The 12,836-nt window shown below is 40.6% G+C and overlaps 1 non-coding gene across 1 annotated transcript; it reads right to left on the bottom strand.

Annotated features, from left to right (window-relative positions):
• Positions 1 to 4,682: 4,682 nt before the first annotated feature.
• Positions 4,683 to 4,756, bottom strand: LOC116477631 (small nucleolar RNA SNORD28). The gene has a single exon (XR_004250575.1). It is a non-coding gene; the product is annotated as a small nucleolar RNA SNORD28 (small nucleolar RNA).
• Between the last annotated feature and the right edge of the window lie 8,080 nt (positions 4,757 to 12,836).

Genomic DNA, 12,836 nt, shown 5'->3' with positions numbered 1-12,836 from the left:
TGCTCGATATCATTCTCTGCCCTACTCATTGGTTCAGTGCAGTACCAGCCCCACCCACTCTCTGTGGCTTTCTGTGGACACTGGGGTCCACTGTAAATTCACTTGCCTCTCTTCCTCTGGGAAGTATGTCCACAGCATCCGTGCATTCTTATTATATTCTGTTTATATTGTTACTTATGTCTACCTTTCTTCCTCTCCTACCTAGGCTACCTAGCTGGATTTGGAATACCTTGTGTATTAGGTCATTCTTGCATTGCTATAAAGAAATACCTGAGACTGGGTAATTTATGAAAGAGGTTAAATTGGCTCACAGTTCTGCAGGTTGTACAGGAAGCATAGTGCCAGCATTTGTTTCTGGGGAAGTGTCAGGGAGCTTTTACTCATGGCAGAAGGTGGAGTGGGAGCAGACACATCACATGGCCAGAGCAGGAGCAAGAGAGAGTGGCAGGGGGAGGCACCATACACTTTTAAAGGACCAGATCTCACATGAATTCACTCACTCACTCACTGTCTTGAAGACAGGACCAAGCCATGAGGGATCTGCCTCCACAACCCAAACACCTACCAGGCCCCACCTCCAGCACTGGGAATTACAATTCAATGTGAGATTTGGGTGGGGACACACATCCAAAAACTATCACCTTGGAAGCCAACCTGATACTTCGCCAAGTCTCCCCTCACCACCCAGAAAAGCTCGCCGTGGTCTGGAGATTCAATCACAGCTCTTGTCGGCTGAGGGAGCCCAGACTTTCTGGCAGCATGTGGTGGTGATAGCATTCTGTGTAGCTGCCATGGACCTCAGACACTCCTAGGGCTGATGGAATTGCCTAAAATTGTGCCCTGCAGAACTGTGGGTCCATGGGAGGGGAGTAGGTGTGATTAGAAAAAAGTTCCAGGACCAAATAAGTTGGAGGAATGCCACCTCAAACAGGGTTAGCATTGTCTTTACTGTATGAATTTTTCAGAGTCTTGATAGAGCAAATGTTTTCATGAATCTGTAGGTGACGGTGTTTTCCAAATGAATTTGAGTCCTCCTTTTACAAATAGAATTTTGTAAGGTGAGGGTCTTGTATCATTCCTTGGCAGTTGTCAGCTGTGCTGGGTGTAGCAGAGGGCTCCCAGGGACAGACTGCCTTGCACTGTGGGTTCTGCCCTTGCACACATCCATAGATCCATAGGGAGCTCTGCCCTGCTCTATATCATAGCCATATTCATGTACTAAGAAGCTGTAGAATATGATGGTGTTCTATTTTTTAACCTTGTAAAGCTCATGGAAGACTCTGATCATCTATAACACAATCTTAGTTTGGGAGTCCCCTGGAAGTCAGAGATAGTGTTTAATTTGTATGATAGAAAGTGGACACTTAATGGTTTGCCAACTGGCTGAAATTAGTGAAATTTTGATACACTGCATTTCTTTCTCAGAAAAGATGTGATTTAAAATCACTGTTTTAAGTAGACATTTCTGAAGTCTTACTCTTTTCCTAGAAAAAATGTGTTGTCCTTTAATCAAATGACATTATGTTACACTGATATGATGTAAAGATTGAGTAATAAGCAGACGTTAAGCTCTTTTCATTCCTTGTGCACGTTTTCTTTTCACAAAGGTTTTTCCGACTTTTTGTTATAGTTCTTGCTATTTGATGACAGTGATAGTACCTGTAGATTGTAGGATGGTCAATAAGCAAGATAAAAAAGAAGCTGCTACTTATTTATCAGAATGTATAAGTTCATGCATAAGGACAGGACTAATTCAAATACTTACGGTGAGTATTTTCTGCAAGCCTTTAATGGGGGAATGGAGAGCCTCTTTCAACAATGAAATAATTATTACAACCGGAAAGTGGGGAGAAGAGGCAAGGAGCCAGGTTTTCTCTAGCAAATGCAACATCTATTCAAAGGGTCAGACCAACATCTCTAGAGGAGTCACAGCACAGGTCCATCACAGAAGAGGGCCAGGTATGCATTTTGATTGCCTTTTATAAGTGTGTGTGTGTGTACCTGTGCGTGGATTTGAAGGGGATCACACTGGGTGTGCCTCAAATAAGGTGTAAGGTAAGGTGAGTTGTGGTAGAGTATGGGAACCAGGAAGGGGCTGTAGACATCTGGGTTTTAAATTAAGCACTCACCTCTTAAACCAAATCTGTCATGAAGTCACCATGATTGACCAAACATGCAACCAAAGAGCTGACACTATGCACACAAGGACATTAAGATGGGACCTGTTTTCTTTGACTTTCATCTCACTCTTTGGAGAATTAGACTCTAGTGCTCTCAAGAATCACCTTTAGGGTCAGGTGTGGTGGCTCACATCTGTAATCCCAACACTTTGGGAAGCTGAGGTGGGCGGATCATGAGGTCAGGAGATCGAGACCATCCTGGCTAACACGGTGAAACCCTGTCTCTACTAAAAATACAAAAAATTAGCTGGGCATGGTGGTGGGCACCTGTAGTCCCAGCTACTCGGGAGGCTGAGGCAGAAGAATGGCCTGAACCCGGGAGGCGGAGCTTGCAGTGAGCCGAGATTGCACCGCTGCACTCCAGCCTGGGCAACAGAGCAAGACTCCCTCTCAAAAAAAAAAAAAAAAAAAAATCACATTTAGATGGTTGTTAAAATCCAGATTCCAGGGACTTCTCTCCCCAAAATTCAAGTTCAGTAGGTCTGGGGTGGGAGCCTGGAATCTGCATTTTCAGCAGGTACTCAGATGCTTCTGACAGAGTTAGTGTGTGCTCAGAGCCACCTTCAGAACCACTGGCCTGGAAGACTCCATTTCGGGGCAGTGAATGGGCCCATCTGTCTCCCTGCTGGATGAAGCTTGCCCATAAACCATGCAGCCTGGCGGTGCTATCAAGATAATACTGCAGTCAGAACCCAGATGAGTCATATGTAAACTTATTAAGTTCAAATGTTTTTATAAGCAACTTATCCTTTTCAAAAATCAGGTTATAATAGATTTTGGAGGGAGTCTTTGAGTTTGCTTGTCAGAAACAATACTAAATGCAGATTTGGGGATATTGCCACCCCAGCAATGGAGTCTGTAATTGCAGGAGCCTAAATCTTTGTTGATGATCAGATGACTAATTATACTGGACTTCTCTACAAGAGTCCTGCCGTGTGTTACATATTTCTGGCCTCTTATTATCTGGAATGCAGTAAACCAGCTGCATGTTAAAAGCCCTTCTTTCACCTTAAAAGTGTCCCAGGAGGTTCTTTCTTTCTGTCCCACAGAGTTTAGAGCCTCCCCTGAGGCATGACCTCAATCTTTGCTAAATTAACTCTTCAGGCATTTTTCTATCAGGATTGGATAGGGAGAATCTCAATTGCACATAAATTACAGAGTCAGCACTCTGTGGGACATTTATGTAAATTGTAGCCTTGAGTTTAACCTAATCCTAAAACAGTTTAGATTTTATGCAAAACTAGTTTAACACTGATCATTGCCGTATTCTCAGGCCGCTGATAAAATGATTGAGAACAACACGGAACTTTTCTTAATGCTTATTTTTGTTTTGCTGGTCTTTAATATGTAGGCAGATTTTTTTTTTTTTATGGGCCGGTCTCTCAAACTTCATCATGTAACTCAGGCTAGTGTTTCTCAAAGTCCAACTCACAATACTATTATCAAAATCTAAGGGGGAAAGAAATGTCTTTTGTCAGATCAAAATCCAATCTAAGTGGTGTGAAACAATGCCATTCTTTTATTAAATGTGTATTTGAGTAACCGTGTGACAATTAGATAATTTGGATGTTTCTCTGCCTGTCATTGCAACTGGGAAGATATTCATCCACTTCCATGTTGATGGCATAATCTTAGTATCACCTATTGGAATGACCATAAAACACTGATGAGCTCTTTTCCTGATTATCATCAGAAAGCATCTACTATATGAAAACTAAAATTATTGTGGCTGGCCAAGATTCCGCAGAGATAAGCTAGACTTTGTCCTAACTGGGAAATTCTAAATGAATAACTCATGCAGACTTAAATAAGATGACAAATGTAAAAATTCTGGGTAGCATGTGAAGCTCTATTCATGTTAGAGACTATTTTTGTGGTTCTTGCAGGTACCTATGGCAGCTAACAGCCTGGTGGGCTCATCAGAATTTAGAGCTATTGACAATCTGAAATTATCCTGGGGCCATATTGGGATTTCAAAATCATTGAGGTACCCAGGCAGTAAGCCTTAACCTTAAAAATTTCGGACCAAAATATTTTCTTTCCTTCTTTGGCTCAGAAATCTGGGGGTTGCAATCCAAAATCTGTCAGGGTACTTGAGCGGATTTCAAATCCAGTTTTTATATAAGGCTTTGGCCCTGGCTTTGGGCCAGTGGTTCTCAACTGGGGTTGTTGTTCTCCCTACCCCCAGGAGACATTGACATTGTTGCTTTTCACAACTGGGTAGAGTACTGCTGACACATAGTGGGTGTGTAGTAAGGTGCCAAACATCCCACATCCTACTATGGACAAGACAGTCAGTGCCCCTCCCCCAGCCTAAGAATTATCTGGCCCCAAATTTCAAGAGTGTTGGAATTGAGAACTGCTCCTGGCCATCAGGGGATCACACTGGGTGTGCTTCCGGGCTGGCATTTCATGAAGGTGAGAACCAGGCTCCTTTGTTTTCTCAGAAGGTCTTCAGTTCTGCATCTGGCATCGAACGAAGACTCAGAGATTCTTCCCTTTTTTCATAATAACTTAACATGCTCTTAACTGTCATTTCTCACAGAACCTCAGCTTATCAATTCTAATCATCTGAAGAGATTCCTCTTTAATTAACTCTGTGACTTCTTGATACAGAGGCCCTTGTCAGGGTTGTCAACTCTAAAAACAACTAAGAATTTGCCAAAAGGTCAACAGAGTTTTAATTTTAATTTGTTTTAATTTTAATTTAGTTTTAATTTGAAGGGGACAGTCCAAAGAATATTTTGTTCATTTATTCTTCTAGTGTCTCTAAAATCTTTCCCTGCCTCTAGTAGATGTTGGGAAGAAAAAACACACAAGTTAACAAATACACATTTTATTATCTTAGTTTTCCAAATATTTCCAAATTGGAGTGATGTGATAGTAAGCCCCTGAGGGGGGTTAGTTAATGAAAGACACCTGTAGAATGCCTTATAAGTGTTGTGATGATGATCACTTAAGGTTTTGCTTGTAACTTTTTTTGGTGTGGCGTGACTTAGCATTCATATTCATGTGACTCTTTAGCAAAAGCATACAGCTCCTGCAACCTAGCAGCATTAAGTTACTGAGGGATACAACGCAAGAAAGAAAACAGGCCTAAATCCAAGACTGTTTTCCTCTCATATTGAATCTCTCTGGGTGATCCAGACACCTTGATTGTCAGAGCCTAGATCAGAGCCAGCTTGAAGCTTCAGCCCCTCACCTCTCCACCCCAGGTAATGACCTGTTTCAGAATCCAGATCCATTGCTCCTCCTAAGGGGAAGGTACCCTAAGTCCCATATTTCACCCTCCAGAGAGATAGCAGAAGAAGCTGGAGGCTTCTTTAACCTGTAACTCTTTTCTGGAGATTCTGCAGAATGGGATAGGTAAATACCAGGCGACAGCAACTTTTGTGAGAGGCCTTGATGCAGAGTTCGGGCTGAAGGAGAAATGAAAGGTGTGGAGTGGGACCAACATTAGAGATGAAGACTTTCCTTGTCTATCCCTTTTTATGTAAACACACCAGCAATCGAGTCTTCTTGGAATGTAGTACCTGGAAAATAAATTAATCTCATGTCCGTGAACTTAGATACTTCCTTTTACTAGGAAGCCAGTGCTAGCTGATAGTAAGCCTGCCGATGTGCTCAGTTGCAGTGACTAATTAAACCCAGATGCCTGCCTCTTAATTGGTTTTGATCTTTTACCCTGAATTTTTGTATATGACTTAATAATTTAAGACAACTCACTTCACCTTGAGGATGTGAGCAGGGTAGAAATGGTAAATAACAGGTAAACAAAAAGAGAGATGTGAAGTTTTAAATTTAATGGCTCTTTACTAACATGATGCTAACATGGAACCTCTCTGCTCACTGTGGCGTGAGTGAGTAAATGACTGGATCATTTTGCTCTGTTGTTTAATTTGCTGTTGGTTCCCATAGACATGAGCAGTTTCACCAGCATTACTTTGTTTCTCAGCTGCTTTACTCCTCAGTCATGGGCTTGACATCCTCCACCATCCTTCTTGGTAGCACCTCTTCTCCCTTCTTCACTTCTGCATCTACCCTTGCCTAAGGCTTGATCAACTTAAAAAAACAAATCCCTTAAAATAGGCGGATTGCTTTGCAAAGAAATCAGCCTATTGGTGGCCTCTATGCTATTACAAACTGGTCCAGGCATTACAAAAGGGAAGAAATCTTGGTTTTCAGTTCTGTGACTTCTGAAATGATTGGTTTTAAAGGCACCAGCATTGATGGGGTCCTCCCCTACCTGTCCTTAGCATTCTCTGCCACTCTGAATCTTCTTTCTCTATTAGTTCTGGTTCTACGTACTGCAGGGAGCCTTAGGGATTCACCACCCTACCCCAATGGCTAATGAGAAGCCAAGGCCCCTAAGTCATGAGGACTATGTAAATTCTTTTAGTCTAGTGCTTTTCCTATGATATTCCATGGTCCTAATCTCAAAACAATTTGAAGCTGAGCTCTGGGCATTGTTATTTAAAAGAATGAAGTCATACTAATTTGGACATCCTAGAGTAGAGTTTATGATCATTCACCTTAAGTTTACTAAAGTATAATCTTGTGTCAGATACACAGAAAGGGGTATCTAAGTCATCGTCTTCTGAAGTATGCTCTCTTGAAGACTTGTCCTATCCAATGCTAGAGAAGACAGTTTTAAACAAATTTACACATTTGGGAAACATTCCATATTGTATGTAGCTCTTGGAGATTCAAAATGCACATTATTAGTACATTGTAGTCTCAGGGAATTCTCAAAGCATTCAAATTCATTGATCTGTGTTTAACTCTGTGTTTCCCAGAAGTGATTAGCCATAACTTACCCATACTTCCTACTTATCCCTACTAATCACATCTCCAGGAATTATAGTTCACGGGAATATACTTTGGGAAATTATGTTCTAAGCAAAGACATGGGCGGCCTCTCGTTTTTTGTTTTGATTATCAGAGTCCCTCACATTTGAAGTTCCCCAGGAAACCACATTTTGCAATAATACATAATGTCAGTCCCCATTTCAGCATCTGGTACACATCATATAACATCTATTTACATCCATCTCATCTGTGTGCTTTGCGAGCTTGGTGTCTTTCTGGTCCATAGTCCCTCTGAACTCACCAAGTTGTGAACTCCTGACAGCACAATGTGTTTCAACTACAAAGGGAAACTGCAATTCTTGTGAAAGAGGTGGGATTTCATAAAGTCCATGGAGGTGAGGTTGGGGAACAGCTCAAAGCATTACTACTCAAAGTCATTTACAAATGAGATTCCAGGAGAGTTAACCTACTTGAGAACTAAAGAAGAAAAACTCAATAAGGATGAAAACTAGATGGATTCTCCAAAATGAAAATTCTGAATCTCCAAAGAATAAGAGATGCTACTGGAAAAATTAATGACTCATTAATTTTTTTTGGTAAAATGACCTTCTTTATAATCAAGCTATGAAAATCAAACATGAAATAAAGGGCATTAGATAAATTTATTAGAAATTTAGTACAATTTACCTGTTTCTCAAATGTTTGTTTTTGTTCGTCCTGAGAATTAATGCATTATTTCTTAGTTTTCACCCAAAATAAAGTTTTAGAAACTATCTCTCCCATCATTATTTATCACTAGTTTTAGTCTCTCTCTGTATTCACTTTAAGTGAATTGGCACCATTCCCATTTTGGTGCCAATTATCCTTAGTTGAGGCAAACTTACTGTCTCGCAAACAGGATTTTAGTGGATATTTTAAAAATAGTATTTCAGAGAATAAGTGGTTTTCAGGGCCTTAAAAATGTTCTTCACATTATCCATGGATGTTGCTAATTAAAAATAATTACTGGGCTGGGCACGGTGGCTCACGCCTGTAATCCCAGCACTTTGGGAGGCCAAGGCTGATAGATCACCTGAGGCCAGGAGTTTGAGACCAGCCTGGCCAACATGGCAAAACCCTGTCTCTACTCAAAATACAAAAATTAGCCAGGCAGGGTGGTGCGCACCTGTAATCTCAGGTGCTCAAGAGGCTGAGACAGGAGAATTGCTTGAACCCGGGAGGTGGAGGTTGCAATGAACTGAGATCACACCACTGCACTCCAGCCTGGGTGACATAGCAAGACTCCATCTCAAAAAGTAATAATTACTGAATGCAAATGTAAGTCCACTGAGCTAGCACTGTGTGGAGATCATAAGAGTGAGCCTGGAGCCAGGCTTCTGGGGTTCAAAGCCCAGTTTTATCCCCTGCTATGTCTGTGAACTTGGACACTGTTCTTAGCTTCTCTGAGCTGCGATTTTCTGAAATTTATGTACTAGTAACAGCACTCACCTTAGAGGAGCATAGTGAAGCTTTAAGGAGTCAATGCCTAGGTTAGTTTCCTAGGGTTGTCATAACAAAGTGCTGTTAACAGCATGGTGTAAACAAAAGAATTGTGTTCTCTTGCAGTTCTGGAGGCTAGAAGTCTGAGGTCCAGGTGTTAGCAGGGTTGGCTTCTGAGGGTTGTGAGGGAAGGATCTGTTCCATTCCTCTCTCCTAGCTTCTGATAGCCTTGGGTTGCAGATGGTATTCTCTCTGTCTCTTCACATCATCTTCCCTCTATGCACGTCTGTCTCTGTGTCCAAATCCCCCCTTTTTAAAAGGACACTAGTTGTTTTGGATTAGAGTCCACCTTAATGGCCTCATCTCAACTAGATTACTTCTGTAGACTCCATCTCCAAATAAGGTCACCTTCTGAGATATTTGGAGTTAGTCCATTGCATCCTTTTTGTGGGGATACAATTCAACCCATGACAATGCCTAGGAGTGCCAAAAATATGGCACATGGTGCATTAACTGAATATGGATAATAAGTACTAGGTCAAACCATATAAAATATAGATATTTGACCATTTTACCTACAAAATGGTAATATAACATGATTTAGCATATTTTTTATTTGATTTTTTTCCAACAATCTCTGTCTGGGTGCTCACTGTCCCTGACACATTCTGGGCAGCCCACGTGAGACAGGTTGTGGTGCAGGCAGGAGAAGGGTGGCTGTGCTAATTCACTCTGCCTCTCCAGTTCTGACCAATTTTCTATTTCAACTCTGGGATTCTTTCTTTAATCTTCATCTTCTGAATGATGTAGGTTTACTGTGAAACTGCCCAAGTGTAATTGTCAGGCCTGTCATTTGTAGGGAACCCTTCCCAAGGCTCTGGGAGAGGCCCCAGGCATGTATTCACACACTGATATTTGATTTTTAAAACTTTCACAAAGAAGACATTTTAAACTTCAGTCAATTAAGACCACGATGTCTTTGCACTCCAACTTCTCTTCCTTCTCCTCCTCTTGGGCCATATTGGAGCCACCGTGGATACTTTTGAGATGACCCAAGGAGAAGATGAGATGGGTGTATGTTTGCTGCGAGTGGAGTGGAATACACTTCTGTGATTTGCAGTCCCTTCCATGTATGATGGAGTATTGCTGGCTGTGCAAGTGGAGAAACAACTTCTGGGAATGCCAACTTGAGGAGCATCTGGTGGACACCATCTTGAATCCAGCACTCTCTCCATCCCCAGCTGGAAGTGTGTGTTGGTGGTGGGGGAGAGACAAGTTAGAAACAAGGTTAGTATGGAGCCAGAGGTCAGTTTGTGAAAATTTCACCAAATGTGTTACATTGTTAAGAGAAGATTTGGTTCTTACCAAAACCCAGTCAAAATGGAGGTTCTCTCTTGCCAAGAATGTATTTGTTAATGCCTCTTTCTATCGACCATGCTAGAGGAAAGACTAAGCCATCTTTCTGTTCTCTGTATGGAATATATTAAACCATTCTTGTCTTATGAAGAGGAGTTAAAAGAACATCCAGCAAAGTTATGAAGAAAAGCATTATAGAAGTATGCTAGTTATTTAGTTAATAAAAATATTAATGGTTCTGTTGGATTTTTATGATCTGTGTTGAATTTATCAGCTTAAATTGTGTATGTAATTTGTTAAGATTTCTTTTCTCAATTATGTATAAAATATACTTCCACAACAATTCTATATTTATAATTTTGTACTCTTTTTCTTCAAGAGGGGCCCTAAGATTGTAACATCTTCTAGTCCACTAAGGTTAGATCCTTTGATACCTCTTGGCTTCTTTATCTTAAGATCTGGCTGCTCTTTTTGGCATCCAACTAATTCTTTTTTATCATATTCAAGCCATTTTAATATCCAGTGATAAAATGCATATTATTTGAATATGCTATTGACTCACAGATAAATTATGGTGTTATTGTATAGGGAGAAGTGCTCTGAGGCCTTCGTGTCCCCTCAGGCTCAGGCCATTTGAGTGAATCTGTGGCAGTAGTATCTTTCCTGTATGTGCTGACCATCTTGGTATGAATGGAGGAATTGGATATTTATTTATAGCATGGGTTGCTATTGCACTCATGGAACAATTAAACAATGTCTTCTTAATTCTACAAACTCCTATGTTTTATTAATGTTCAAATAAATTATTGATATTTTATTATAACATAAGTGAGTTCTAGTCCTAACTAGGTGACATTTGGCTATTGTTGATGTTATATTTTTTTATTTCATAAAAATTTTCTATGCCTGTTTCTTATTCATAGAATGTTGAAAAGGTCATAAATAATGACATTATTTGTCTGCGGAACATGCTGTTAGGACTAGGCCTGTTCCATAGTTAGAGAAAACGGATACAAATTTCTAAGCAGATTTGTTCCCCCAAACCCACTCTTGTTGGCATTTGTTTGTTATTTGAGATTATATTTGGTTATTTTACTTGAGCTAAATGCATTTCAACCTTATTTTATATGGCACTCTTAGCTTCAGAACGGTGAAAATTTGTGTATTTTCATTCTAAGAAAGGCCACAATAAAAGGATTTTAGATATTTAAGTGACTAAGTAGGGTATAGCTAGAAAAGGCTGGGCTACCTTTAATTCTGTGACTATCCTGAGTATCGCTGAATGTTGGGGCAGCCAAAGCTTGTTGATATCAATAAAAGAAATAGCCAGTTCAATGTTAACGTGTCTGCATGTTTAAATGTTTGCTCCTATTCCTCTTCCTAGGGTGCACTACACGTTCCACCTCATGCCTGTACCACAAGAGACAACAAAATTACACAGTTCTGGGGAGGATTGCAAATCATAAGCCTCTTGAAATAACATTTTCTGGCTTTGCCTTCAATTGTTGCAAATCTTACAGAGTTCTCCTTAAATTATTCAAATTGTGTTATAAAAGGGAAACAACATAACAAGAACTATGTCAGTGTCACATCAAAATGACTATAATGCCATATAAAAAGAAAAACAACTTTTAAATTTGATTTCATCCATTCATTATTGGAAACATACTTTGAGATACAGAAAGCTTTCTAGTCATATGGGCTAACTTGAGTTCTGGAGCATAAGACTCACTCTATCCCAAACATTGCCCGATGGGTTAAAATAGAATCATTCATGTTTTCAATCTACAAATCTTTCCTGAGCTGCTGCTATGTGTTGGGCACAGTTTTTGCTGTTAGGGGGATAATGGTCCATGAGGCACTGGGCTCTTCTTCCTCAGAAAGCTTCATTTTTAGAGTGATGAAAAATAAACCAGTGAACAAATACATATGTCATAGAAGTATTGCACAAATACAGAAGAATAAAGTAGGGTAAGAGGACAGAGCCTGAGGAGAGGGCATGGCAGAAAGAATGATCTGAGAAGGCTTCTCTGAGGTGCTGACATTTGAGTAGAGAAGTGAGATGCAGTGAAGGGGAGGGAGTTACATGAGGTTCTAAGAAAAGAGCTTTCCAGATGGTTGGAACAGCACATGCCAATGTCTTGAGGTGGGAACAAGCATGGCTTCTTCAGGGAAGAGCAAAAGACCGGTGTGGCGAAAATGGAGTGACTGGTTGCTCATGTTGGGGACATGGTGTAGGAGAAGCCAAGCAGGGAAGGGGTGTGCTTTGATATCCAGTGTAAAAAGATTGCTGGTTGCCATGTGGAAAAGATACTGTAGGAGCTGGAGCAGCCTTTAGCCATTAGTGTCTGCCAAGAAACCATCCCAAAAGGTAGTGCGGTCATCCCTTGATATCTGTGGTTATCAGGACCCTCTTCCTTGGATACCAACAATCCACAGATGATGCAACTCCCTGCTATAAAATGGGGCAGTATTTGCTTATCACCTACACACATCCTCCCATATACTTTAAATCATCTCTCTATTACTTATACCTAATACAATGTAAATGTTATATAAATAAGTTATTATACTATATTGTTTAGGGGATAATGACAAAGAAAAAAGTGTGCATGTTCAGTACTGGTGAAATTTTTTAAAAAAACATTTCCTATCTGCACTTGGTTGAATCCACAGGTGTGGAACCTATGGAGACAGAGGGCTGATGGTAGTTTAAAGCAATAGCCATGCATTTAACTCCCAAGTCTCTGGGTCAACAATTTGAGCTGGACTTGGTAGGCAGTCTCCTATGCTCAAATATTTAAGTTCTGAGGAGCAAGGTATTGGTGGAATTTTGTGTGGTTAGAGAAGTCTTCATGGAGGAGCTAAGACTTGAGCTGTCTCTGCAAATGTGGTTGGTCCAGGCAGATAAGCGAGGGCATTCTCGGGGAGGGAAAGCTTGAACAAAGGAAGCAAGGCATGATGCATGTGGTGTGCTGGTGAAAGGAGGGAGAACAGCCTGGCTAGAGATGT

This window comes from Hylobates moloch, unplaced genomic scaffold (genome assembly GCF_009828535.3).
Source record: "Hylobates moloch isolate HMO894 unplaced genomic scaffold, HMol_V3 SCAFFOLD_2, whole genome shotgun sequence".
NCBI lineage: Eukaryota > Metazoa > Chordata > Mammalia > Primates > Hylobatidae > Hylobates > Hylobates moloch.
This window is presented reverse-complemented; position numbering and strand designations above follow the sequence as displayed.